Here is a 25,732-nt window from a genome sequence, read left to right as displayed (position 1 = left end):
TAATTTGTTTTAAGTTCTAGGGGCCTGACGACCACAGATGTTAAGTCCCATAGTGCTCAGAGCCATTTGAACCATTTTTTTGTACTTATGAATGGAGGTAAACATAGCGGAAGTTGTTGTTGTGTATTCAGAAAATATTCAGTTTTTGCGCTACATCACAATAAAATGAAATCTCAGCAAAACGCCTTCTCCATTCCTTCCTAAAATCGTGTTTCGATAGTTCGTCTATGGGTATATTGTGTATAATTGTAAAGTTCTTACATCACACAGATTTTTTAAATGGTGGTCCTGTATAGTGGTCGATTATGCGAAGTACTGGTTCAGAAAGCCCTAGAACCTTAGAATCGATTGGCAAATACTACTGCTTTCACCTAAAGTGCTTATTCTATATGATTTCGAATAGACCGAATCATTTGTAACAAAAATCAGAGACTGTCAGTCAGTATCATCTACAGGGTGATCAAAAAGTCAGTATAAATTTGAAAACTTGATAAACCATGGAATAATGTAGATAGAGATGTAAAAATTGACACACATGCTTGGAATGACATGGGATTTTATTAGATCCAAAAAAAAGAAGTTCACAAAATGTCCGACAGATGGCGCTGGACAGCAAAACGTCAGTGCGCATGACAATCGTCTAGTGTATAAAAGGAGCCGTAATGAGAGAGAGAATCAGATGTGCCAGCAGTCGCTGCATGTTGACGTTACCTGAAAAAGCGCTTTTAGTGAAGCTGTATTATCAGAATGGGGACTGTGCTAGTTCAGCGTTACGATCCTATCGCCATAGGAAGGGGATTGGAAAGAATAAAGGTCCGTTGACAAATGCAGCTGTGGCGAGAATGATTTCGAAGTTCGAAGCCAAGGGTTGTTGAGACGATAGACCCCGTAGTGGCCGATCGAGCACAAGGCGTAATGCTGCTGAGACAGTTCAGGAAGAAATGGAGACTGTAGCGGGTTCGTCTATGCACGGGGAAGTCAGCGCTTATGCAGTCGCTCGTCGCACCGGCATTCCATACACTACTGTTTGGTTGGCACTTAGGCGTACGCTCCGGTGCTATCCGTACAAAATCCATCGGCATCGTGAACTGTTACCTGGCGATTTGGTGAAGCGTAGGGCATTTGCGGTTTGGGCGTTTCAAAAGATGGCGGAAGATGACGATTGGATGAGTAATGTGTTGTGGACCGGCGAAGCTCATTTCACACTCCGAGGGTCTGTCAACGCCCACAACTGTAGAATGTGGGCTACCTAAAATCCTAGAACTGTCGTGAAAACCCCATTGCATGACGAGAAATTCAAGGTATGGGTTGTATTTACTAAATCTACCGTTGTTGGGCCTTTTTTCTTTGAGGAAATGCGTGATTCTGGTTTTGTAACTGCTATCGTGACGGGTGAGAGGTACGCCGATATGTTACAGAATCGCATCATCTACAGCCTGGCTGATAAAGACCTGCTGGAACGTACGATGTTTATGCAGGATGGCGCTCCACCCCATATTGCTAGACACCTGAAAGATCTCTTGCGCTTGTCGTTTGGTTATGATCATGTGCTCAGCCGCCACATTCGTCGTGCTTGGCCTCCCAGGTCCCAAGATTATTCCCCGTGCGATTATTGCCTTTCGGGTTAACTGAAGTCGCAAGTGTATCGTGATCGACCGACATCTCTAGGGATACTGAAAGACAACATCCGACGCCAATGCCTCACCATAACTCCAGATATACTTTACAGTGCTGTTCGCAACATTATTCCTCGACTACAGCTTTTGTTGAGGAATGATGGTGGACATATGGAGCATTTCCTGTAAAGAACATCATCTTAGCTTTGTCTTAGTCTGTTATGCAAATTATTGCTATTGTGATATGATGAAGCGCCATCTGTTAGACATTTGCTTAAGTTTTATATTTTTTTGGTTCTAATAAAACCCCATGTCATTCCAAGTATGTGTCAATTTGTACCTATCTACATTACTCCGTGATTTATTCAGTTTTCAAATTTATACTAACTCTTTGATCACCTGGTATTCTATTATCTAGCTTAGGAAATGATAAATATCTTCTTCTCCCTTCCATCTCACACCTCCCCCACAACTGGTGATTGGTAAGCTGAAAAATTACTGAAAACTTACAGAAACATCAAGCAATGAAAGTTAACGTTATGAACCATGAATAACATACCACGTACTGAAATGCCTCGAACCAACTAGGGATTTTGACTATCTGACTTCCCAACTGCAGAGAATTTGAGATGATATCCCTCATAAGAATATCCATCAACTCCATCAGTCAATTCACTTGCTGAATTTGCAAAGCCATTTCTCTACAACCTATCATGTTCTTTTCCGAAAGTGTTATCATTTGTTTGCCTGTAAATGCACATCGCTTTTACCGATATCTCACCCGCTCGTACATTTCCTACACCGTGTGTCGAATTTTTTGTTTTAAATTGTATTATAGATGTGGAGATACCATAGTAACACTTGACGAGGATCACAGAATAATTGGGAGATGAAATTATTTAAAGGTTCATTCTGGCATACACCAAAGATAGCAGTACTCATAAGATTTACTCGCTTTAGTTGTTGTTTACTGTCTACATGTATTTCATAATAAGTAAGTATGAAAGTTGACCAGTGTCGCTTTGGGTACCCATCTGACAGATATGTTTGTAGTGTGTGTGTGAGTGTACGTGCGCGAGCGCGATTTTTATGTAATACAATTGATTCACTCCCTCACTTAAATACTATACAGATGAATGTTTTTATGTATTTGTGCATGCGATTTAGAGGCAAATCAAATATCTTTGAACAAGACGTCAGTGTCAATGGACACTTGCATTTTTTTTCTAAAATACTACAAATCTTCGAATTAGGCATTATCATAATAGTAAGTGCCTCTTTTCAAACTACCTGTGACTGACTGGAGAGGGGGAAGGATGTGGGAAAGGGACAGGAGGAGTGAATAAGGGAGAGGTACAAAGGAGAACTGGCGCAGTTCCAACGCAATGTACCTCCGTCTGTTTTTCTTTTTTTTAATTTCTTCCTGCAAACATGTTGAATATTTAAATTTTCCAACACTACCAACTTGCATTTTTTAAAAAAATTCCCAACACCACATTCTTGAGTCTTTTAATTTCACGCCATTGCCATCTAAGAGTTTTCGACGACTGCAACACTATTTAGCTACGGAAACTTGATCTGTAGATCAAATTGTCTATGGGTCTACTATTAAGAAGCATTTTGTCATATGGAGTCGAGTAAGGCCACTATAAGTTTCTTCTTACAATCAGGGCTACTCATTTATTGCTCTGTTTATTAATTACATTAAATTGCAAAATGAATTGTAGTACACACAAAAACCAAAACGATGTTATATCATTAAAACAATTAACTACTGCCAACAGTAATTTATGAGCGAAAAATGCTGTCGTAACAGCTTCAGGCCATAAGACTGACTTTGTAATTATGCTAATAAATGCCAACAGATTTTTTGAACCATTAGATCTGCAATGCTTCTCAAAATTCTTTCAAGGTAGATATCAGAATATTCACATAGGTATTTCACACATCGAGCTGCCTCCCCACGCCTCACTTTTTCAAGAACCATGGAATTTTAAGGGACAGGAACTTGACTTTATTTTGGTGCCTTTAATGTGTACCAAAGAGCGTTATCTTGTACAAAAAGCCCGTGCTAAACAGCAAAAACAAGCATTAAGAGATTAATATGGCAGCTGCATTGTGGCGTAGCTTTCAAAGTGTTTTCTTATTTTACATTCACGGAAAAAAATCGGAACACCAAAAATAATTAATGCCGAATGACGAAATTTTCGGGAATGCGTTTGCCTAGGAAACATTTTTAACTGATTAATATGCAATGTTGTTGTGGTCTTCAGTCCTGAGACTGGTTTAATACAGCTCTCCATGCTACTCTATCCTGTGCAAGCTTCTTCACCTCCCAGTACGTACTGCAACCTACATCCTTCTGAATCTGCTTAGTGTATTCATCTCTTGGTCTCCCTCTACGATTTTTAACCTCCACGCTGCCCTCCAATGCTAAATTGGTGATCCCTTGATGCCTCAAAACATGTCCTACCAACCGATCCCTTCTTCTAGTCAAGTTGTGCCACCAACTTCTCTTCTCCCCAATCCTATTCAATACCTCCTCATTAGTTACGTGATCTACCCACCTTATCTTCAGCAATCTTCTGTAGCACCACATTTCGAAAGCTTCTATTCTCTTCTTGTCCAAACTGGTTATCATCCATGTTTCACTTCCATACATGGCTACACTCCATACAAATACTTTCAGAAACGACTTCATGACACTTAAATCTATACTCGATGTTAACAAATTTCTCTTCTTCAGAAACGCTTTCCTTGCCATTGCCAGTCTACATTTTATATCCTCTCTACTTCGACCATCATCAGTTATTTTACTCCCTAAATAGCAAAACTCCTTTACTACTTTAAGCGTCTCATTTCCTAATCTAATCCCCTCAGCATCACCCGATTTAATTTGACTACATTCCATTATCCTCGTTTTGCTTTTGTTGATGTTCATCTTATATCCTCCTTTCAAGACACTGTCCATTCCGTTCAACTGCTCTTCCAACTCTTTTGCTGTCTCTGACAGATTTACAATGTCATCGGCGAACCTCAAAGTTTTTACTTCTTCCCCATGAATTTTAATACCTACTCCGAATTTTTCTTTTGTTTCCTTTACTGCTTCTCAATATACAGATTGAATAACATCGGGGAGAGGCTACAACCCTGTCTCACTCCTTTCCCAACCACTGCTTCCCTTTCATGCCCCTCGACTCTTATAACTGCCATCTGGTTTCTGTACAAATTGTAAATAGCCTTTCGCTCCCTGTATTTTGCCCCTGTCACCTTCAGAATTTGAAAGAGAGTATTCCAGTTAACGTTGTCAAAAGCTTTCTCTAAGTCTACAAATGCTAGAAACGTAGGTTTGCCTTTTCTTAATCTTTCTTCTAATATAAGTCGTAAGGTTAGTATTGCCTCACGTGTTCCTACGTTTCTACGGAATCCAAACTGATCTTCCCCGAGGTCCGCTTCTACTAGTTTTTCCATTCGTCTGTAAAGAATTCGCGTTAGTATTTTGCAGCTGTGACCTATTAAACTGATAGCTCGGTAATTTTCACGTCTGTCAACACCTGCTTTCTTTGGTATTGGAATTATTATATTCTTCTTGAAGTCTGTGGGTACTTCGCCTGTCTCATACATCTTGCTCACCAGATGGTAGAGTTTTGTCATGACTGGCTCTCCCAAGGCCATTAGTAGTTCTAATGGAATGTTGTCTACTCCCGGGGCCTTGTTTCGACTCAGGTCTTTCAGTGCTCTGTCAAACTCTTCACGCAGTATCTTATCTCCCATTTCATCTTCATCTACATCCTCTTCCATTTCCATAATATTGTCCTCAAGTACATCGCCCTTGTATAAACCCTCTATATACTCCTTCCACTTTTCTGCCTTCCTTCTTTGCTTAGAACTTGGTTTCCACCTGAGCTCTTCATATTCATACAAGTGGCTCTCTTTCACCAAAAGGTCTCTTTAATTTTCCTGTAGGCAGTATCTATCTTACCCCTAGTGAGACAAGCCTCCACATCCTTACATTTGTCCTCTAGCCATCCCTGCTTAGCCATTTTGCACTTCCTGTCGATATGCAATATCACAGACAAATTTAAGCAAAAGATATACCACTGCAAATGTAAAACGCTGACACAGCAGTAACTGGTGACGTGCATGTGTTTTGTTGTAGAGGTGCTAGATATGAGTTTGTAGGATGGTTGCACTTGGTCGGTCAGTACATGGACAGTTAATACTGATCGTGGTGACACAGGATTGGAAACAGATCTCGTGATTAATCAGGCCAAGGTAACATGTTGACAATCAGTGAGGCATCTGGGTTACCGCAGAAGTATGTGAGTGTGACTTTACATGTTGGAAAACAACCCCTAAAATGCTGTTCATGAATTACAGAATAACAGCTCGAATCACCAGATTTATATACAAATTTGCAGGCAGGGTGGATTGGGTAATCACCAAAGTGCTTCTAGTGTCTTACAAAATCGCACCCCAGACCATAACTCCACGTGTTAGTCGAGTAACTCTAGTGAGCAGACAGGCTGGATGCAGGTCCTCAACAGAACTCCTTCCAACCAACACGTGGCCATCATTGGCAACGAAGCGGAACCATCTTTCATGAGAGAACACAAAGAAACCTCCTCCCTGCCTTCAATGAGCTCTCGCTTTACGCCACTGAAGTCGTACATGGCGGTGTTAACGGTCAATGGAAAGCACACTACAGGATGTCTGGCTCGGAACTGTCCTTGAAGTAACAGATTCGCAACAGTTGTTAAGTCATCATATAACTGTATTTCAGTCTGTATTGAGGGCATTCAGCCCAGTTGTCAATCGCGTGACATGTTTCGGGACCACATTATCCTATTTTCAAGAGCTAAAAAGAAGGAAACTACATAAAACAATCCCTTTCACACCGACAGACGTATAAGGACAACAGACAACCTGTGTTATAACCTACCTTAAAAATTTTTATGCCATTAGGCTTTGTTACAACTTAAAAACATGCTGCATAGGTTCACTGTCAACTCAAACCGTAAAGCATAAAATATCAAAGGCCGGTGCATCCACCGTCCCTGAGGGATCGCTGTCCAAAGTGAAATCCGCTGCCATCACCAACTATGATATTTAATTAAAGCGCCAGCGATACTATTGTCTATCATGAAGCCTTTAAGAAATGCCGGTCTGGTCCTAGCTACTTCTACTGCGCCATCTGAACGGAAATAGCATGCGAAAATCCTATGCCACTAGGTAAAATCTGTTGATGACTGTTTCTTAAGTAGTCACTAAAGTGTGCCCAGAAACGCCCTTTGGACACTTCCGTCCTCTCATTTAAAACGCCGACGCACTCCTCTTTCAAGGCACAATAAATCTCTACCTCTCCGAATTTAATACCAACCACCCTTTTCCTTCATCGTGCAACCTTCTCATACTTTCCATTACATCCCACCAACGAATGCTGCTCACTCCTGAGATCCTTTGCTACAGCTGAGGAGCCGTTCTCTCTTTTATTATGCTCTTTAAATCTAACCTAAAATTCCATTCCGCCTGCCCCACGTATCTCCCTCCACAATCATGACATTTTACTTCATACACTCCCGATTTCGTCATTCGGTTCTCATCTGTGTCGATATGATGCCTCCACCTCTGTCCTAATTTGTTGTCCATCCTGAAAGCAATTCTAACCCATTTCTTGTTAAATGACCTCGACAATTTATTTGAGATAATCACTATACATGTTGCGGCAATAATCACCCGATTGGCAACTTGGTTGAATATCCTCAATATTGCTAGTAACAGTTCTTTGTGGCACTGTGGTGCCAACCACTGCTGAAATTGCTGCAGTGGATGATGTACAATGAAACAGAGCCATATGCCGGAAACGATGATCTTCCGTCTCGGTAATGCCACGTGACTGTCCGGAGGCGAGTCATCTTGCGACCGTACATATTCGTGACTACCGCTACCAGAAAACATGTGGAATGGTTAAATTCCTGCAATGGCTTTCTGCAATATCGCAGAAGGGACGTCCAGCTTCTAATAGCCTTGTTACATAACCTCATTTAAACTCAGTGAGACGCTGATAGTGACGTCTCTAAGTGCCTTAACCTAACGGTGTGTGTGTACAGTAAGTCTTATCTGCGTCCAGAAAGTGGTGCTACTGGCGCCACTCTTAAGCGACTGGTTCGACATATGAACGGACATCATCTTCAAATTGTAGAAATACTCATACTAACTTTCGCCTTATTTCGGAAAGTCTTTCTTGGTGTTGCGATGCTTTCTTGCGTCATTGTATTTATCATCAATGATCTGAACTATTGGTACACAAGTCTCTTCTGCCGAGTCGGTTTTTTATATTTTTACTCACGCAGAAATTTGCTTATGGCCCCATGATGACAAATAGACAGAAACAGATAGTTTATGACGTGAAAACAATACCTACCAGTTACCATTACTGGCTAGTATTTTTTATAACTTTTCATAATGTGTGCATCGTGCCTATCTGCACTTGCAAATACTAGTGCCTAAGTTAATATCTTATATATATTACCTTAGGCACTAGTATTTATACACCTCTTCGGTGATGCACGTGGGAGTTTTCAGACGCTGCCAGTTTTATTTATTTGTAATTTTCTGTTGCCATGAAACATCTCAAAAGATCTGTTTTCACGGCTTCATATTTTCTATTTGTTTTGTTATTTTCTCGGATTCCGTAGAGAAGACTGCTTTTTATTATTGATTCATGTAAGCTTTTGTTCACTGATTCCTAATTTTGTCTGGTCAAAGGATAGATTACGCTTATTATTGTTTTTTTTTTGTCCTCTGTCTTGTTTTTTGTTCATTGACACACTGCACTGAGACTGTAACTCCCAGATATTTCTACTTAGGACATGCCTCAACAGTTGTGATCCTTCAGCTTCTCCCGGCTGGATGTCAGTGCATCTGATGACGTGGTCGTTTGCTTTTGCCGAAGTATTGTGCCTGTTGGACACTGACTTCCAGCAGGCCATCCGTGAAGTATTTCGACATGGCTTAACAGTATTCTATCTATGACACAGTCATGATGTTTACTTCATACAGAGAGATATTTTGTTTGGGTTTAGAAGGAACTGTTGTCAATCTGTCCTTCTTGTATGTATCTACGATTATCTCCATTATGTGCTCTACTTAATAGTCATCTGCAACCAATATTATTGGATCATTCTCGAATAATAAACTAAACACTTAATCCCTATCTATGTTGAGGCCCATTCGTTCACACGTTTTCATCAGTTCTTTAAGAACTTTGTTCAGATGGATTTTACACACAATAGGTGCTATGCCACCCCCTTGTCTGGAGCCATTGATTGATAGTATTACTGGGAGATTTCCTTTTCTAATTTAACTCTTGTGTTCATTACCTCGTAACCTTTTCCGAACTGGAGCACATAGAGCTTATTTATTGGGCCCTAATCAAGATACCGATATAGACTTTTTTATCGGTGCACTGTCGCTTTTTGTTTTGTAAATCAATGAAAATCTTGTGTGTCGCCTCCCCTTGCTCTTTTTTTTTTTAATTGTCTACACAGGATCGGTCTCTGGTAAAGCTACTTTCTTCTCCTCCTATTATGACATCATTCTACTGACGTTCTCTTAATATCCGATCATGCAGACTTCCCACTTACGCAATAGGGATTATGTCCCTCTAGTTGATGAAATCTTCTAATGATCCTTTCTTACGAATGGTACCAAGCATGCTGCTTTACATTGTTGCTGGTTCTTCTTTATCAATCAGATACTTGTTATAGACTAGGTGAATTGTATTTATCGTGCCTTCTGGTGCATTGCTTATCAGTTCAATGGAAATTCCTCCAGGAGTTGAAGAGATTCCACTTTTCATTTTTTATTGATTTTTATAGTTTTTTCAGTAACGCAAGAGGTACTAGTCTTCCTTAATCGTCCAGTTTCTATGTGTAGGAACTCTACTAAATTATCTATTACCATATTTTCACAGTATTTCAACCATTCCTCCATCTTTATCAGTGTTGTCTATTTGTTTTTATTCTTCTGACTTCTTAGGTTCTTTACAATTTTCCCGGCTATTTTTGATCTTCCATATCCGCCTATATGTATTATTAAGCAAAGCAATCTGTCTGAACCCCTCCAAGCATTTTCATTCCACGCCATTAGTAAGACAGGCGGAAGAGCAAGCAATTTATATTGTTTACCAGACTGAGAGACTGGGCATGACAGATAATGGTGCATTGTGGAATGCTCTTCCTTTCATCTTCTGTGCTCTGCTTGACGAATCGGGACTTTATGTCATTAGCTAAGCTCCCACAAACTTTTCTGTCTCACAGACAGTGCCACAAACCGCGTTTATTGCATATCAGTGCATCAGCAGTAATGAGACAAGAAGACAAGTTTCGGCTATTTCAATGACATATGACTCATGATATCAGGGTTCCCACAATTACTACATCGGAACCATTAGCACTGCTAAAGACTAACTCTAAACACGAGATTTTATGGAAACAGATAGCGCATAATTGCTCACCGACACGAATGACTCCCTGGAGAAAGGGAAGAACCCGGCAGCGGCCTCTGGGCTCTGAGCATGATCAAAAGGAGCCCCCGTTTGATGGACACGGGGCATTCTTGCATTGACGTCACCACATCGTACACAGCGAACGCCACCTTCTCGCTCTGCAACACCCATTCAGCTCTCTACATGAGCTTCTTGCACCAACCTGTGTAAGCGTATTTTTTTATTATTACTATCGTTTAGAAAAACAAAGAAATATATATAAAAATGCACATGTGAAATTATATACAGTACACAAGTTTTAAAATGGCTCAGACTACACTCGGATGTTGATGGACTCGATCCAGCGCAGTGCCTCGTGGGATGCTTGATCGAGCTTCTCAATGCCACCAGGGAAGGCCCTGATTGGACATTCATTCACAAAGTGGCACATTGTTTGGGTGTCACCACAGTCACACACACTGTCACTTGAAAAGCCCCACTTGTGCATGTTGTATTTGCACCTACCTTCTTCAGTCCAATATCTATTTAACTGCATCCACACCTCCCTTGGTTGGTGGATGCCTCGAACTGGAACTGTTGGATTGTCTACAAGTTCGTGGTTTCGGGTTCTTGTACCTTGCCATTCACGTTTCCACTCTGCGTGCTGGTCGAATCCTGTGGATAGCATTTGGTCTCCCATTTCATATGCTGGTCTTCTAGATCGGAGGCGTTTCCTGGGCAGTGATAGCAAATCGTCATGAAGAGGGATCGAGTTGTTTTCGGAAACTTGCTGACAAAGGTTGTAAAGAGAAGCTTTTCGTCGGAGGTCTGGCAGACAGATGTTTGAAAGCACTGGTAGCCAGCAAGTAGGTGTAGACCGGACTGTACCACTAATTACTCTCATAACTGCGTTCAGTTGGACATCTACTTTCACTCCTTGGGCGCTTCAGAGCCAAACTGGTGCACAGTATTCTGCTGCAGAGTATACCAGTGCAAGGGATGCTCCTCGGAGGAATGATGTGGTTGCTCCCCATGTACTTCCCGCCAGCTTTCTCACAAGGTTGACTCGTGTTTGTTTCTTCTTGGTCAAGTTGGAAAGGTGTTTTTAGTATGTTAAAGTTCTGTCCAGATTTACTCTCAGGTATTTTGAGCTTTCGTTGTATCTGACTGTGCCAAGAGGGCCGAAATGTGGACTAATCTTTGCTGATGAAAGGCGATTAGAGAGCTAGTACAGGCTTACCTCGGTTTTAGAAACATTTGGTCTCAGTGGCCATGTTTCAAAATACTCATAGTAACGCTGTTAGTTAGGTGTTCTTCACATTCAGAAAGGTCTTAACTCTGATTTGATTTTGCGAGGTCATCTGCATATTGAAATTTTCGGCAGGTCAAATTCGGTAGGTCAGCTGTGTAGAGGTTGAATAACAGTGGGGCAAGAACAGAGCCCTGAGGTAATCCGTCACTGAGTACATGTCATCTGCTTTTCTCTTCTCCTTCATGTACTTCAAAGCGCCTATTACTTAACATGTGACTTAAGAGACTGCCTAGAGTATTGCAAGATATTGCTCTCAAAAATTTCAATAATAGGCCCTTGTACCACACTCTGACATAATCTGCTGACAGGTCAATGAACACTACTCCAGTTTTAAGTTTCTTTTGGTATCCAGATTCTATGTGAGTAGTCAAGGAGAGCACTTGTTCACAGCAGTTTCTATAAGGTCTGAATCCAGCTTGTTCAGGTGGTATCATAGCATTAATTTGATCTTATATTCGGTTTAGAATCATTCTTTCCAATAGCTTGTAAGCACAGCTAAGTAGAGTTATTGGGCGGAAATGTTCTGCAGCTGTTACCTCTTTCCCTGGCTTTTTGATAGCGATAATTTTTGCTCTTTTAAATTTTTGAGTAATGTCGTTGTACAAAGAATTTCTTTGAAAAGGCTAACTAGCCAATTTCGCATTACCGGTCCACTGTGCACCAAAAATTCAGGGTAAAGCCCATCTGCACCTGCAACTTTTCTACATTTCGTATGCTTAAGGGCTGTCTCTATTTCAGTGATTGTAAATGGAGGAGAGAATTCCGGGTTATGTTGCAGAGATTTCTTGACTTCCACAGGCTCTCTCTTTATTTGCCAAAGATTTGATTTATCTGTTGGGACCTTGGAAAATCTCACTAAGTGACTGGCGATTGAGTCACATGAGACCGTTGAGTTTTCTTTGTTGTGAGCAGGGTCTTCTCCAAGTTGCTGAATCAGCGTCCATGCTTTTCTACTGGTGTGTGAGAAATCGAGGTCCCTTGTTTCCTTATGCCGTTTTTCTCTCCTTTGTTCAGTCAAGGAATTCATAAGGTTCGTAGCTGTTTCTTGGTCTCCACTTTCCTTGAATTGGTTAAACAGCTGGTTGATCTCTTCATTCCAGCCAGGAATGTATTCTTTCCGGCATCCTCTGGGTATGCTCTTTTCGGCAGTAGATATTACGATCTTTAAAAACTTCGAGTGAGCACGTTTCCAGGTTGGCTCTGAACAGTGCCGTTTGTATAGGGTTTCATATTGATGTTGATTTCGTAATCGCTGTTAGTGATAATGTAATTAACCTTCATTAGCTATAATAGACATGCATTGTATAATCGGTATGCGTTCAGCTTTGTGAGCACAATATCAGGCGTAAAAGACAGTAATGCTACGGAGAAAAAACACTTCAGTTGGTTATTGAGTTTTTAAAGCGGCACAAGCAACATGGATTTGGTAGACAGTAGTCTGCTATGACACGGATTCGTACTTCAAGGCACTGCTCATTCGCGACCTGGTATTCTCAAGGTAATTAATTGGTAGATCCCTCCTGCAATGCGTAAGCAACTGAGAAAGGAACGAGAGCTTACACTACTACCGTTTACTGATCGGTTCTGTGTATCAAGGTTTAAGATCAAAGATGGCAGCACCTACGATCACGTGATCATGAAGTCCCTTCTGGTTATGCCGTTCAAGTCTAGAGATGTATCTGAGATCGAGAATGGGAGAAAATTGTGACATTCCCTGTATCCCTTCACAGAGCTTGAAAAGGAGAGCTGTACCTTGCATGTTTCCTACAAATTCTCTTCTGTTACTACTGTAACTAACAGAGTGGGAAAAGGATGTAAAGAGAGAAAAATCTGTATGTAGACTGACCAATAAATGAGTCTGAATATATATATATATATATATATATATATATATATATATATATATATATATATATATAATTATTATTTTATTTCACACGCTATCGTATGTACAATGTTTCGCTCAGAGTTAAATATCTGTTATACCAGAACTTCTTATTCGCCATCCGTGCGGTCTCAGGCCCCTTGCCACGGTTCCCCTCCTCGGAGGAACGAGTCTTCCCTCGGGCATGGGTGTTAGTGTGTTGTCTTTACGTAAGTTAGTTTAAGTTAGATTAAATTGTGTGTAAGCCTAAGGCCCGATGACCTCAGCAGTTTGGTCCCACAGTAACGTACCACAAATTTATAATTTTTTCCCTCTTACCCAATTGGTTAAAGGCCTCATTCCTATCACAGAATCATCAATAACCAGACCATAATTATGCTACCATTTTTATTGGAAATGGTATCTTTGTTTGCATTTCAATTCTCATATCAGTGACAGACGATTACAGAGTTCCTCCGTCTTTCCGCGAACAATCGATGAATTGTATGGAACACTTATGGAACTTTGTACGATTTATGAGTACATTTCCGCTTACCGTGTCTCTCTCCATACAACAGCGACTGATAATTGCAGTGCTTTTCATTTGCTAGCGCAGTTTTTTTATGCTAAAATCGACTGAACTGTCCTCATGAGGATATTTAGATAAATTTAGGAATTATATGATTTCGAAGTGACTGAAAGGCTAAAATTAGTGTTTTGCTGTTTCGAGGGCTATCATTACTTTCGCTTCCCACGTCCATCTACTAATTTCTAGTGCAATTCATTCATTTAAGTCCCAATGACGTTATGCTGGATCAGATCATATTTTTTTTTTTTTTTTTTTTACGTTCGTATTCCCTGTCTTTCCTGGTAATCTTTTTCGAGCAGTTTCGACTTGGTGCCTGGTTTATCTGAGATTAGTGTCTTGTGTGCTGCGAATCAGTACTTGTCCATGACGAGAGTTTAAAACTGTCTTCCTGTTATCCTCTGCAAACCAGGTATCATAGTGAGCGGGATGTAGAGAGTGAAACGTCCATCACCAGCAACGACTTCTTTCATTTTATCTCTCGTTCCCCAAAAACCACTCTGCAATGCAAGTGTGTCACTTGGCGTAAATGATGTATATCCTTCCGTGATCAGCAATTATGTTATTCAATCATTACGACATTTCTGAAGACATGCAAAGAGCACAGTTCTTATTTTAGGCGATGCGAGTAGCTTCCTGCACTGGTGTTTCACTCATAATTCTTCTTTGAATATACGGACGACTCCCGTAAGGCGGTAAGTGTTTTCACTTAGTATCAAAATCTATATGGAATCGTTCTGAGTCAGAATTGGTTGACAAAATGGTTTCTGCTTATGATTCACGAAGCGTCTAAGAGTCATCAACGACAATTTTTTCTCTCATGTTTCGTATGTAACTCATCAACATCATTTTCTTCTTCTTCTTCTTCTTCACTCATCGTAATTATGAATTAGAACTCACACGGTGTGTTGTTAGTACTTATACCACTAAGAATATTAGTGATGACAGTATTGGTCGAGTACACAAAGTAAACACATCTTTTTTTTTCTAATTTTCCTTCACCTTCGTATTCACCTTTTCTTTTCTAACGTAACATGAGGCCTATTTACAAAGCCTATTATGTTTCCTGAAATATAATCGAACAGCTATTTCTTTACTATCGAAATCCACAAAATTTGCTTCTTGATTTCTAAAGAATATAGTTCATTCTGAAAAATATCTTACCCCAAGGTGGTAGGGCAGTCCAGAACAGATGTAACGTGTGTGTAGGAGCAACATTGTGGAATGAAACTCCAGAAATTAATGGAATGAACGGAAACGTTCCGATTATTACTGAATCTTCTTGTAAATTTACCGTTTATTTTTCACTTACATTTATCTCAGAACTCATCGCATGTTATTATTCAGGATAAAATTAACATCTGCATTATTCCTCATCTCACATAGTTGGAGAGTTTTATTGTAACTGATGTTCAATTGCATCTTAATATTTTCTTTTTCTCAACATAACTTCCATAGTACTTCTTGTTGTTGTATGACTATCTCCTTCAACATGAGGAAAATAATGTCATGGAGTTCGTAACTTCCAGGTTTTAAACAATGTCCTGAATTTCATGATCTCCTATCACACAAAAGAGTAGAAGTTGCTGTTTCTAGGTGTAATTTTCGAAGTGGAATTATAAGTAAATAAGTAGCGCAAGGCTGTTTCGCATTAGTGATACGAAAAATTTAACATCGGGTACCCGATACGCTAAACGTTGTAGCGTGTTCAATTGTGTCAATTGTGATACTCTCTGTATGAGCTAAGAAACCTGAGATCATAAAATTTAAACAAAGAGGCCACACCTTTGACTTTTAATGTATTAGAAACGTATTGTAGCAATACTTTATTGCTTAGTTTTTGAAGTACCTCATTACTTCCGGAGGAAATGGTAAATTGCCATGGCCATCAAAGTAGTACAAAACATTGACTTTCTTATTACAAGATACAAAATGTAAACCAGATTGACTTTCTGTCTGAAAGCTAATAATAGACTTCTCATATCTCTTAGGATCTTTTGGTAAAGTGTCGCTAATGATCAAAGTCGGAGTGCCGGATATTTCCGGCTTTTAGCGTATTATTCTATGTTGATAAGCGCTCTTGTTTGAAGACTGCTTAAGGAGAACTCATTTTTCGTCAAATACAGACCAAATCTGTTGTTCCTATATGATCCTAAATACTGATGATTCCCTTGACTAAGTGTTATCACATCCATTGAATGATCATCTCTTTGAATGTCAGATATCTGTTTGCAAGAACGTTTTTCACCTTTAAAAGCCTCAGCAATCACTGTTGCATCTCCGGCTAAATCTCCAAGCACTGATACTGCAGCAAATATTGAAATCAGATTCTACCTTGTTTGGTGATGGGCATTATATGATGCTTGTGAAACTGTTTTACTTTTGGAGTAAATTGCGAAAAGTTTCACACGCAGTTCTGACAACTACTATGAGACTGATTAGACACACTTCAGACGACTTCCACCTGTTTTTATTATTCTGTTCATTACATTTGCTCCATTTTTCTTGTTCTTCTTCTGCTTCCCTTATCATCTTTCTATATCCATGCCACATTAACTTAAGCTTCCAATCTGCTACTACCAACAAAAGTACCCTAATTTTTCACTGAGCTTAGCATCTCCTGTTGCCCCTCTTTACCATGTTTTTCAGCCAGAATCTCGTCTAATAAATGTTTGTCTCAAAAACTGTCTGCATTTCATAAGCGGTGTTGTATGTCTCACAGGCTGCATGTAGGGGATTGCTCCCAACATCACCTTTACTTGGTTATTTCATTAACTTCATTTCTGCTCCTTATTGTGAGTAGCCAAGTATATGACGCTCTACGGAAAGTTTGGTGATAAGATGGTCAAGGAGAGATTCATCTTGCTTGTCCTTATTCATTGCTCGAATTCTACTTTACCAGTGATGCACTGACGATACAAAATCGGAATTATGGTGGGCTATTTCCAGAAGTAATGAGACGCCTTATATCCGGCCCATTCAACTGTGGAAAAATTAAGTATTAGCCTTCATCTTCGTGAAAATTTTCTCAGACTTATATATCTGTCTCTCTGCCTTTCTCTCTCTCTCTCTCTCTCTCTCTCTCTCTATCTATCTATCTATCTCATTCTCTCTTTTACACACACATACACTGCGCTCGCCTTTTACGACCAATAGATTAGTAGTCATGTACTTATCTTAAGGTCCGTTTAAGAGACGTAACCTCGCGTTTTTGTAGATTCATTCAGTTCTCATTTCTTTCGAATGACCCGCTGCACAACTCTGTAGGAGTCGGACATATTGGTAACACGTCAAGAGTATAGCAAGTTGCACTTTTAGGCTTCTCTTTGTTCTTCTATAGTTTACTTCTTAAGTTAGTCGTGCTAAGATCGATTGTATGTGTGCACGCCGTATACACACGCAGGGGGATCTGGCCGCATTTCGCAAACTGTAGTTGTGCTTTTGGATCCGGTCAGTTATTTCCGGCTGCCAATTCAGAGTGTATTGTTTGGCAGAAACTGGTGCATTGCATGGGATACCTTAAGTGTCGCTTCTTTCGCCTACAGGCTCCGCTGCCGAGGCGTCTTCCAGTGTACCCGACGCGATGGATCCGCCCTCACCACACCGTGAGTGGCGCGTGTGGACTCTTCGCTCGAGGCACAGCGTCGACATGAAGTCTGGCCGTCTGGTTTCGTTGTGAGTGGACAGGTGGCAAGGGTGTCAGCCGGGTCCGAGCAGGCACAAGGGATCGGGGGTTCGCTAATTTATCGGAAGCTCCAACGTTATGCACATTATGGAGCCTCTTCGGGAGAAAGCTTTCACAGCTGAAAGAAAGGCAATGTGTATTCGGTATGTGGCCTTGCCTGCAGTTGTCGATGGTGCGCGATACAGTAGTCGGCAAGTTGTTGCTTATGTCGTTACGCAGGGCACCTGTGACGCCTGTCGCTTGGGTTTTAAAGCGATCCTCAGTTCATATGAGCTGTTGTCGAATGAAGGCTGCTGGCCTCATGAGCGGAGAGCAAGCAGAGCTCGCAACTGCAGCATTATCTCTGGCGGTGATAGGGTTCCTTTGGTTTGGAGCCAAATAGAAGGTCTCAACCGAGGCTTCGACTGGAGATCTGTGGACTTGCGTTGTGAGTCGGTGAATTGTAGATCTCCTTTTGATAGATGAGGTTGCGCTACACAAAGAAAGCAGCAACTCGGGTAGCGGAGTACTTCTGGACCGAACATAGGTTTCGTTAAGGCTAGCCAGGTGTTTGAGGGACTCTCGCGAATACCCACCAGTCGACACTACGATCGTGGAATCAGATCCTGCTCAGGGTGAAGACACTGCGGATGTTAAAATTTAATCAGGGCTTGTCGTAGTATTAGTAACAAAGTTCCCGAATTTACTGCCATCTGCATAATTAACAGTACTCAAATTATTCTTGGGATTGAGTCCTGGCAGAAACACTAAGTACATATTAAGTGATTTGTGGTACGTATATCGGAAAGACAGATTAGATGTCATAGGATGAATAGTGTTCACCTCAGTCGACCTAAATATTGTCTCTTTGTGAACGAATTTATGTGTGGTTGTGATGCTGTCTAGATGTGTATTACAGGACCAATGAAATCAAGCTAAATGTTGGACATTTTTACCGGCAACCCGATTGCGCCATGCAGTTTTTGAGTCATTCAAAAGATATCTACGATCAGTAGTGCGGAAATAACATGATCACGAAATATTGGTTGGAGGCGACTTTAACCTACCGAGTATAGACTGAGTCGCCTATGGATTCGTTGCAGGGGTGCATACAGGCAGTTTTGGAAAGTAATGTTGAATTTTTTTCCGAAAACTGTCGTGAACAGATGGTCAGACAACCCGCACGGGATGGAAATATTTTAAAACTTGTAACTACAAACTAACCTGACAGTATCGAGTGACAGCATAAAGACAGGTACCATTAATCATGATTTCATCATAGTGATGATGGTTACTGACGTTAATATATCATCAAGAGGGAAATGAGCGTAATTTTGCTAGAAAGGCCAGGTAAACCGTTGTTGGCCTCCCACTTTAGTTCCAGTATGATGAGTAAAGTTTTGCACAGACTGTAAATCGCCCTCTGGAGAAGTATGAGCCGACTAAGTGCATTAGGGACGGAAAAATATGAACACAACAAAATTCGTATAATGTTGAGGAAGCAAAGACTGTAGCACTCTACGTTCACAAAAAGAACGCGCAAATGAGGTTCTGGCTGGTTTGATATGTGGCCTGCCACGCATTCTTATCCTGTTCAACACTCTTCATCTCAGAATAGCACTTGCAACCCATGTCCTCAATTATTTGCTGGATATATTCCAATCTCTGTCGTGCTCTACAGTTTTTGTCTTCTACAGTCGCCTCTAGCACCATGGAAGTTATTCCCTGGTGTCTTAACAGATGTCCTATTATCCTGTCCCACATATTTCTTCCTCTCCGATTCTGCGCAGAGCCTCCTCGTTTCTTTCCCTATCAGTCCACTTAATTTTCAGAATTCGTTGGTTGCACCACATCTCAAATGCTTCGATTCTCTTCTGTTCCGATTTACCTACAGTCCATGTTTCACTACCATTAAATGCTGTGCTCCAAATGTACATTCACAGAAATTTCTTCCTCAATTTAAGGCCTATGTTCGATATTAATAGACTACTCTTGGCCAGGAAAGTCCTTTTTGCCAGGGCTAGTCTACTTTTGATGTCCTCCTTGCTTCGTCCTTCATCGGTTATTTTACTGCCTAGGTAGCAGAATTCTTTAAATTCATCTACTTTGTAGCCATCAATCCTGATAAGTTTTTCGCTGTTCTCATATCTGCTACTTCTCATTACTTTCGTCTTTCTTCGATTTACTCTCAATACATATTCTTTACTCATTAGATTGATCATTCTATTCAGCAGATCATATAATTCATCCCAGGATACGTTTTCAATTGCAGGCCACTTGCCGTGTGCATATACGTTATGTCTGTAATTCAGTGGTGTCCATTGCCTTCTGCATTCTCATGTCTTCGATGATTGCTTATTCCTCCGCCTTTAGGCGCAGTTTCCCACCCAAGGACAAGAGAGTGCCCTGAACCTCCGTCCGCTGCTCAGCCCTCTTTGACAAGGCCGTTGACAGAATGAGGGAGACTTCTTATGCCGGAAGTCTTCAGCCGCCACTATCCTTAACATAGTTTTACTGAAGAATTCTTGAACATATTCTCAGTTCGAGTATAACAAATTTCCTCTGGGTGTCATATCTCACACCGCCTAACTCCAGGTGTTTGCATTTAACATGGCCTTTGGAGACATGCATAATAGCTAATGCTGGGGCAGCCAGGGTCTGCATGTGTGCATAATATTTTTCTTAGTTGAGAGTGAGTTGTGGGGAGCGCGCGCTCGCTTTGTGTGTATGTGTGTCTGTTTGTGTGTGTGTGTATGTGTGTGTGTGTGTGTGTGAGAGAGAGAGAGAGAGAGAGAGAGAGAGAGAGAGAGAGAGGGACAAAGTTAACTTGTTTTCTACAGGTCGTTTGGATACTCATGAAAATGGAGGACAGATCATTCAGATGCTTTTGAACATGGAACTAATTTATAACGTTCCGGTGAAGGTTACATATTTATGACATGGAAGTAGTATAGTAATGCGTATATATGCAGATATTTTGATAAAAAGTTCAGGTCGTTGAGTACTCGTGAACAGTGCCCAAAACAAGTTGAGGTAATTCGAATGCTTTTGATCATGGTGGTACTTATTGATTGGTGTTATCATTTTCATAATTGGTAAAGTACTGGGCTCTGACTGGCTATATTCTTTTCATTATTGTTTTTCTGTCGACACCGTCTAGTATTCCACCATCATAGATTGTGAAGTCATTTGCCCTACATGTAGGTAACGTCCAGATTTAGATGAAAATGCCCTTCCTGGGTCTTGAAGGAGGGGCTCTAGATTCGAGTGCAGTGCTGAGATGGGTGCATATCTGCCTGTTTTCTTCCTGCTTTTGTTCATAAACTGAGTGAAAGGGTCGCAGTTGTGACACGAAAAAGAACATAGAACCACCTCCAGCACGATTTACATCCTCCACAGGTGACAACGTTATTGTACCATTGCGCACTCGACGTCTAGAACTATTTTGGAAAAGGAGAAATCGTGTTTCGTCGTACCAGAGCACACCCCTCCAGGCGGTGCCGTCGAGTTTCTATGCAGTTTCGTCCACTGATGATGTACAGCTGTGACCAATGTTGTCTGGCGAAACACCTGAGTCCAAATGACTTTCAGTGTCAATATTTATTCGGAAATTCCGAGATTAACTACATTCACTAATAGCAGCATTTCCTGTCTTATTTGAAACTGACTGCCGTTGACCATGCGTGGCGCACGTCTCTGTCGATATCAATTGTGAGGTGTGTAGACTAGTGCTCTTACGCTGTGTCACACGACTGCAAATGGTACATCACACTTTGTAGGCCCGTTGGACAGTCCGTGCTGATACGCCAACATCTCGGGCAATTGCAATCACGGTGTGGCCATGACTATACCAAAAGGCGAAAGCTACTTCCTGTCACACTGTCACGTCCACACCTCGGCCTGTCCACTGGCTCCTTACAACCGTCTGGCACATAGACGAACCTTCATTTCCATGACACGCGTCTATGGTGGAACGTCATATGACCGCCTGATACTACTCCTTCACCACCTACAGCAGGGTCGGCCACAGTGTGCAGGACATCACGCTTCTTGATGTGCTGTGTGCGTGTGGTCTGAGACTTGGTACTACTTGGCACACCTTGGCTTTGTCGGTTCTGTCTCGTCTGCGATCAGTTTGCCTGGAAACTAATTGGTACAGAGAGACTGTTGAATTAGCTGTGCTATGCGATACTGTTTTTTCCAGCATTTGGTGTGGCATTTTTCGCTTTGCATGACATTCTTCATTTCGGCAGAATCGCAGTGTCAGAGCTGTTTATTACGAACTATTTGCTAGTGATATAACGGAAGTTCAAAGGCCCAGTGGCTGTTGCTCAAAGTGAGCCTGTCTAGAGGTCTATCGTCGCTAGCCATTAAAAATGAACGAAAAGCACAATACGTATCGGAGAGAAAGACGAGAATTCTCAGTACGTATTTTGCAATTGCATACTGGACGGGGACCACACACAGTTGGAATGGCATAACAACACCATGCACAAAGAAGAGATTTAGTAGACGATGAAAGAGGTATTTGTGTGGGATTCATCGTTTTCTACTTCTGGAAGCACATTCTGTTAAATGGAGCACTTGATGAAATTGGCAGTACGAATAGTTATTTTTAGGAAGTCACATGCTTTATTAAACCCTCAGTTTCAACAATTCATGATGATATTGAACAAAGAGTATGGTGAATTTATATTTTACTGCGAAGTTCACTGGTAAGTCGAGAGGCATGCCTGGAACGATTTTTAGATTTAACACCCACTATTGTTGAATTTCTGCATATAATAACTATAGTTGGGGTCACAAACGATGGCGGTCGAGCTTAGCCTCCTCCTGCGGACCTACGTCATGCATCCTCCGACAGCGAATGAGTGTTCAGTAGTGTTCTGAAGGCTCTGCCTAATTTGAACACTAAACATGATCGTAGCGTGTTAGTCAGTGAATTTTAATTCCATTTGTTGCGAGTTGTCATGTCTGATGATGGCGGTAAGTGACAAATTCTACACATGGAAGTGATAGGCATAATTTGCAGGATACAATGATACATCAAGTGCAAAGCAAGTTTATGCGCGTACCGTAACTGTCGCTTGCAACCGTACGTTTGTCACCTTCGTGAACCGTCTTCGTTCGTGTGTGTAAGATATGGAATAGGCTGCCAATCTAGCACTTCGCTTCGTACTTGATGTTCATCAGTAAAACGTTACGAAGTGAGAGGCTACTTATTTGTGATTTGAGAGGGAATTTGATGCATCTAAAAGGAAAATTGCGTTGTGGAAGCGGCAGTTTCTCCCAAAGAACGGTATCTAGTTCCCTAACTTTCTGATTTTCAAGGAAATGCGACTTCTGAAGAATTCACTGCAGCATTGAAAGATTTACAGGAATAATTTCTTCAACCTTTTGAAAACATGGCAAATCTCCTATCTGTCTGTGGGTTACTTTATCATCTGTTTACCGTTTCAGTTTAATGTGCACCTGTACTCGTGCAGATGGAACTCATCGATCTGCAGTGTAATATCTGTTTTAAAGAACTTTTGCTATAACTAACCAAGAGTAGAAAGACTCTCCACGTCTCTACAATGAGGCTCCAAACGTGATACCAATGTTTCAATCAAGCTATATGTTGAAAGAACTTTTTTCCATTATAGAACTATACAATCGGCGATTACGTGGCAACCTAAGTGACTAAAATCTGAGAAATGTTTGTCTGTCTGTCTGTGCGCCGTTAATTTTTTCGTACATATATTTTATTGCGTCAACGGGTAGCCAAAAATAATTGAATAATAGCTATTTTTTTTTTCGCGTTCAGTGTCGTTGAGAAATATGAAAACAAGCAAGTTGGTCATTGTTCCTAGAGCGATTGTATTTTCATCTAATGCGATGCATACGCAGTTTCACCTTGATCCCTCTGAGTGGCGTGGCAGTGGCGCAAGCGTGCACTAAGGTGAAAGAGACCAGCACACGAGCGAGAGCTCACCCGTGACGAGTTCTCGGGAGTCTCTGATCCACGGCGTTCCTTACCTCGAGCTTAGTAAGTAGCTGACAAACGTTTTTTCTAGTGAACTGAAACCTCAATACACAGGATTGTTTATAGAGATCGTATAATATTTTGTTGTTAAACTGGTGGTAGTCATAATGCTACTCACCTCTGACATAAGTTTGTCTCCGAACCAGCAGTAGACAGACAGCTCGGTGAACATGGCGCACAAATAGGCGCCAAATTTTCCCGTCTCGCGCGCACTCTGCGCACTCTACAACAGCCAAAAACGATGAGCACCAAGAGAGAACATGTTGAAGTCGTCATACAAGATACAATTTAATAATGCAAGAAACTACTGCATAACTGATTGTGGGTAGTGAAGCGTTTAACAGCTGTAGAAACATTCGTATGTCTTCGCGGCTTTGACCCCTTAGCTAGAAGTGAGATAAAATTTTATGTTCTTGAGGAAGCACTTGCGAGGACTCTATAAAGAGAGATATCCAAACCCAAGTCATGTTTCAGGTATTCATTGCTTTATTGTTTTGTTTATTATACCCCTATTTTGGCTACAGTGCCATTTTGTAGCTGCCTGTGAATAATGTATGCTTCCGTTAACAAAAGAAAACAGACATCACTATGTAAACTAAAATAAACCACAAACTCATCACAAACGATGCTATAACCTTAAAGGCAGATAAAGCCACTGGTCTGATCATAATAAATCAAGATGAATGAATAAGCAAATTAAAAAGCTTGTTTAAAAAAATAACAATATCATAACAATTAACAGGGCCCAAGGCTTCCAACACAAACAAAAAATTCATTAAACCTTGTTACAAAATACTTACTTATTACGGAAGAAGATGCTTTTTCTTCTTCCGTAATGACCCAAAATCACGTGGCCAACCTAACATTCACGAAGGATTCAATTCTATATGTCCAGTAACCAAGTGCACAGATAGCCCCTCTTACGTCATTTGTAAGAAACTAAACAACCTTCTTATGTAATATTACACAAGTAACAAAAAAAGTTCTCAAACGCTGCCACACAAAGTAAAAGATATAAAATTTCCAGCAAAGTTGAAATTGTATCATTTGACAGCACCAGCCTCAACACCAATATACCAGACCAGGAAACTACAAGAACTATAGAGGAAAAGCAACTGGTTCACAGAAAATCATCTATAACGTGTGCATGTGGCATTAGAGAACTGCTAAAAGTAATATTGACATAAAATTTTTATGACTTCAATAACGAAATCTATACTCAATACGACGGGGAGGCCATGAGCTGCAGTATTCTTTACAATGTAGCAGATATCTTGTTAAACACCATACAATACATTTTTTTCTGACCGACGAACCGGCTAGTCAAAAAAATCACATGATACTTCAGATTTGTTGACGCCATTTTGCTCTTGATACAAGCAATCAACCCAGACATGCAACAAATACATAAAGCATTAAACGAACTGCCTCCAAAAATGAAGTTCACAATCGAATCAGAGACTAACAAAATAATAAACTCTCTAGACCTGAATATCAAAAATACGAGGGTTGAACTTAAATAGTGGTAACTATTTATTCACAACCGATATAAAAAAGTTACATGTTTGCACCTGTTACTGTCCTTCAAAGTAGTCGCCAGCGTTGTGTAGAACTCGTTGTCAGCGATGTGGAAGGCGTAGTATACCGTTAGGAGAGTCTGTTCTGTTGATGGTGCGAATGGGGAGGTCTACTGCCTCTCGAATCTCTGAAACAGTTCTGAAGCGAATGTCGCGAAGTGGTTCCTTCTTCTTCGGAATCAAATCAGTGTCACAAGGACTTAAGTCTGGGGAGTATGCTGCATGGTACAGTACTTCCCTGTCCGATCGACCGAACTGAGCAGTCACAGCTTCAGCTGTATGAGCCCGCACATTGTCGTGCAAAATGATGGGTGGGTTGCGCAGAAAGTGTCGACGTTTCTTTCGCAAAGCTGGTCGCAGGTGATGCTTCAAAATCGAACAGCAATACTGTGCATTGACGGTCTGCCATGGAGGAGCGTAATGCGTAAGAATAACACCAACACAGTCGTACACGAGAATCACAGTAACTTCAGACCGCTACATTCGCACCATCAACAGAACAGGCCCTGCTAACAGTATACTACGCCTTCCACTTCGCTGGCAACGGATTCTACACAACGCTGGTGACTACTTTGAAGGACAGTAACAGACAAAAACTCT

The sequence above is a fragment of the Schistocerca serialis genome, chromosome 8 (genome assembly GCF_023864345.2).
Source record: "Schistocerca serialis cubense isolate TAMUIC-IGC-003099 chromosome 8, iqSchSeri2.2, whole genome shotgun sequence".
NCBI classification, from domain to species: Eukaryota; Metazoa; Arthropoda; class Insecta; order Orthoptera; family Acrididae; genus Schistocerca; species Schistocerca serialis.
Note: the sequence above shows the minus strand (reverse complement) of the source record.